We start from the raw sequence: 5078 nt of genomic DNA on the forward strand, positions 1-5078 counted from the left end.
GCTGCTGAGGGCAGAGGCAGGACGGAGGCCTCTTGGGGGCGCACTCATCAGCCCCAGATACTCACAGATCCGGGCACCTGCATGAAGCAGGCTGGGTGGGGCGAGAGAGCGGAGGGATTGTCGGGAGGTGGGGAGACCGTGCTCTTTCTCCGGGGACAGCCGCTCGGCACCCATCGATCGTCACCGCATAGGATTGTGGGCCCCATGTGGCCACATATTATGATTTTCTCAAGAGAAGACAGAACTTTGGATTTTTACATGAGCGTTCCTGATATTGTAAAATAATAGTCAACATCCTTGTGCAGGCCAAGCAAAACCTGCCTGAGCCGGCGGTAGTTCATGAACCTTCAGTTTGCAACCCCCAGGCGGGAGACTGAGGTGGACGTGAATTTGTCTTGGAGGCTGTAGAAAGGGGAAGTTGAATGTTACTTTTCTGGTTTAATAGAAATCCCTGATGGGACTCAGTCTCTTCTTTTGTTTTTCACCTCACCTGCGCTGAATTGATTGATCACGGTCCTTGTCCATGATAAACTCATCACTGATTCAAGTGTGGTATCATTCACTCCTTCATTCAAAATAATGCAGTCAGTCCCCGAACTCACCACTGAGTTTGGAAACTAAGATCTTGATAATCCCCTCCATCTACCTGTGGGCTCCTCCTTTGCCCCATCTCTCGGCCTCCTCTGACCAAGGTAACCATGGTTCCGTATCCGTATTCATCACTCTCTTGCTTCCCTTTTTGGATAGTTTTATCTCATCTACAGGTTTTTTAAAGAGTCCATCCATCCATCCATCCGTCCATCCATCCATCCTCTATCTATTGGCTTTCGTTGGGTTTTAACTTCATAAAAAGAATATTATACTGTAAGTAATCTTTTGGAGCTTATTATTTTCAACTAATACATAATAAAATGTAGTTCCTTTTTTAGCTCTTGTGTAATAGTCCCTTCTGAGAATACTCTACACCATATTCCTCCATTCTCCTGTCCACGGAAACTTGTCTGTTTCCAGGTTATGTGAATGGGGCTGCCATTGGCTTTTGTGTACAAAAGAAGTGGGGTTGCTGGGCCACAGGGTATGGGAATGTTCAGTCTTGAGAGTCGGGGGCAAATGTCTCCAATGAGGTTGCACCAACTTACGCTCCCACAGTCAATGCCTGAGAGATCTTGCGATCCACATCCTAACACCTGGTATCGTCAGACTGTCTCACTGTTGGTCCTTGAGTGGCCATAATCATTACAGACTTGCGTGCATTTCTGTTATCACTAGTGAGGTGAGTCTGAACACCTTTTTTGTGTTTACCGGCCATATTTTTTGTAGTTCGTTTTCTTTCCATTTTCCCATTGTATCACGTGTGCTTTTCTTACTAATTTCTAGGAGTTCTTTGTACATGCTTGATATTAATCCTTTATTGGTTGCATTTTGTAAGTCTTTTTTCACTTTCTTTATGGTGGCTTTGGTAAGCAATGCTCTGCAGTATACTTGGTCACCCTCATCCATCTGTTCTCTTATAGTTACCACTTTTGGGGGGTTATTTAAGAAATCCTTCCCACTTTAAAATCGGAAAGATATCATCCATATTTTCTAAGATTATCACTTATTGATACAATCACATGCTCTTTTAAAAGATCAAGTGCAGGGGTGCCTGGGTAGCACAGCGGTTAGGTGTCTGCCTTCGGCTCAGGGTGTGATCCTGGTGTTATGGGATCGAGCCCCACATCAGGCTCTTCCGCTATGAGCCTGCTTCTTCCTCTCCCACTCCCCCTGCTTGTGTTCCCTCTCTTGCTGGCTGTCTCTATCTCTGTCAAATAAATAAATAAATAAAATCTTAAAAAAAAAATAAAAAAATAAAAGATCAAGTGCAGGGAATATCTGATTTTCGCTGGTTGGTGGCACATTAGACTTGGTGCGGAGTCATGTTTTCTGACTTGATACATATTTTTAGTTCTCCACGGCTCTTTGTCATTTAAAAGGGGTCCTGCTGGTGTTGTGTTCAGACTTCACCTCATGTTTCTGCAGGCACAAAAGAGGGTGGGTCCTCCTAGAGGACGTGGGTTTTCCATGCATTCGAGGGCATCTGCTAAAGGTTCTTCCAGGCAAAGGAAGGCAGGGAGGCCTGAGGGGCAGCAGCCCCACCACGCAGCCAGGCTGGCTGAAGCTCCCCCAGGCGCTGGGCCACTCCCACTGCGGCATCACCTGCTGTGCAGAAAGCAGAAATGTTCTGAAGCAGTAGGCTGCTGAACAGACCTGTCCCCGCACAGGAGGAACGAAGGCACTGAGCCTCTTGCCACTTGTCCAGAAAAAGTGGGGAGGGTGCACCCTCTGAAACGCCGGCAACGTGGATGCCTGATGCCCTCTGATCCCGGGACGAGTCTGTCTGGGGAAGCAGTGCAAAGAGAAGCAGGAATCACACCACCCCCTCCCACCCCGTCCGCTGTCAGGAGCCCCTTAGCCCCAAGCTCAGCTCGCAGATGGCTCCCTTTTGTTACAGTGCAACCAAGGCCCGTCTTGATCAGTCAGATGGAGCTCTGCTTTTTGGGTCAGAGCAGTAGCTAGGAATGTGGGGTTGACACAGAACTGAAACTCAGAATGCCACCGCCTCCTGTCACTTGTCTGAGGACTCCTGTCCTTCCTGCAAAGCTTTGCCCTGAAATGCTGCCTGGAAGACACACGTGGGTCGGGACCACAGGGTGCGCTAACCAGGGCCAGCCCTTAGCACAACTGCAGAACGCAGGGCTGCTCCCCTGGGTGTGGGGTGTGGCCACTCTCTCCAACATCCCTGCTCCCCTCACCGCCCGACTGCCCTCCCCCAAGCCCCTACCCAGTCTCCCACTGGGGTGGACTTTGCCCTGCCATCACTTCCCTCCTCTCCCCTCCTGCCTCTTCACCCTCATTTTGGTGTTATTCGCAATGATGACCCACACTTCCACAATCCCTTCTAGCCAACTGGGTGGTCTTCACAGCCTGGGCCAGAGTTCCTGAATCACCTGCAGTCCCTGCTTCTCAAATCCAAATATTCGTCTTTGTCCTCATACCTGAGCCCCTGTCTGCCATGGACTTGAACCAAAATCCAAGGGAAAATGTGGTTTGGCTGGTGAGTCCCATCCCATGGTTTCCATTTTGGGTGGGTGCTTGTTCCTCCTGGCTTGCATATATCCCCAAAAATGCAGTGCAGCCAGCCCACTCTCTGTCGTCATCTTGGAGTGCTGCATGAGGGACCTCAGGGCGCATGTGTGGAGGGTCTCGTTAATCTGCTTTCTGGGTGCACAGGGGCACACTTCCTCTCTCCTTCCTCTGTGTCCTTTGAGTCTCCTTCCTTTGTCCTCCTCCTATTGAACCAGCAGGGACATGGTCCAGGAGGGTCCACGGTCAGAGGGATTTGCTTTTCCCTCTCATGGACCCTAGTTCCACTTTGGCTTTGGTCTGACTTCCATTGGCCTCTGTTGGGAGGTTAAGCCCAGCCTCACCCATGATATCCTTCCTGGAAACCTTGGTCCCGAGGAGAACTCACAGGCTTCTGCCCATCTGTGCAGAACAGGGGCAGCCCAGGAGAGCAGTTCCCCAAAGCACATCTGCCTGGTCTTTCCCGTGTGCACCACGCTGGTCCAGTTGCTTCCAGCAGAAACCTGGCTGAGTGCACATATACAGACAGTCTGGTTTTGGGGATGGGAAACGGCTCCCCAGCCCCGGGCCCTGGAGTGATCTGGCGCAATGTTATCCCACCACTGACATCACTTCCATTCAACCTGGCATCTGCCCAGGAGCTGCCTCTTTCTTTTCAAGCACAGAGGGCCTGAGTTTAACATGGCATTAGCCTGCTGCAGTATTGAGTTGACTATAAAAGAGATAATCCTCTGGCAGGATCACTATCCACCAGACAAGTGATTAAATTTACAGCTTGATTGGTGCTGATCAATAGAAATGAAATGTGAACAACTTGATGTATCTGCCAGAAACAGCAAGTGGAGGTGGTCTCCCCATCAGCATCTCAGTGCATCAGCTCCACACCGGGGGTCTCTGCACTCCTGGAGTTATCCAAGTGCACCTTCCTTTCCTCTCACCTCTCCAGTGAATAGGGCAGTGCCTTGCCGAATCGGCGGAGATAGGCTGGACCGCACCTCACGAACGTGCAGCTCCAAAGCTCAGCGGCTGGCAACAGCGCAGGCCGGTTCGCCATGGTGCTGCATTTCCAGGGCTGGCCAGCAGAGGGGGCTGCGTGCACCATAGACACTCAGTACCTAGGCTAGCTATTTAGTCTTGAAAATTGGCAGTCTGATCAGAGGAACAGAGGGCTTTGAAGGGTCTTGCACTAGCAGTCAAATGCCTGGGACTGGAAGTCATGTATACTCTCTGTTCAGCAGTCCCTGGTCCGAGCTGGTTACACAGCTCCACCTGCCACAGAATGCAGGAAGATGAGGTGCGTCAAGCACAAACACACTTGTTTAAAAACTGGCTAGACAAACAAATCCAATGGGTTCTGGCTATTTCATGCAATCTTATCATGGAATGAATAACAGCCCCCAAGGCATGTCTATTTCTTTAAGACACGTGGAACCTACCCAGCACAGGTATTTCAGAGGCTCAAAGCTATCTCTCCATGCATATAGCAAGAGCATGAGCTGCCCCACCTTCTCCCGGAATTCCCTTCTCAAACTAGCAGTGAATCCAGTAATGGAGTCGGTGGAGGTGAAACTGTCATGTCCAAGTGGGCCAATGTGTTGCACAATTACTTTAAACCAGAAGGGGAAAAGTGGTTCTTGATTTAAATCGCACCTCTTCCCAAGGACCTTCTTTCCTTCTGAACCCAGGCTGGGGGTTCCTCTCGCTCCTGGCTCCGTGAGGTCCCCTGTGCCTCGTGGAGGCTGGGAAACACTCCTGTCTGCTCTGTGCAGCCTTGGCCAGGTTCCCTGGGCTGTCCTCCATGCTGGAGCTGGCTTCAAAGAACAGGACGCATGGCATTCGGGCTGTTCTAGGCTCCAGGGCTTAACATTCATACATGCCTGCAGAGAGGTTATTTCAAAGTTGTTTTTTATTCAACTGTTATCAGCAATATACAATACAGTTTATAAACAAGTGTC

The 5078-nt window shown here is 50.1% G+C and overlaps 1 long non-coding RNA gene across 3 annotated transcripts in view; it reads left to right on the forward strand.

Annotated features, from left to right (window-relative positions):
* Positions 1-5078, forward strand: part of LOC123776625 (uncharacterized) — a 50267-nt gene that overhangs the window by 35096 nt on the left and 10093 nt on the right. The gene's annotated exons all lie outside the window — the stretch shown is intronic.

Source organism: Ursus americanus, chromosome 21, assembly GCF_024610735.1.
Source record: "Ursus americanus isolate L20-20 chromosome 21, mUrsAme1.1.p, whole genome shotgun sequence".
Classification (NCBI taxonomy): domain Eukaryota; kingdom Metazoa; phylum Chordata; class Mammalia; order Carnivora; family Ursidae; genus Ursus; species Ursus americanus.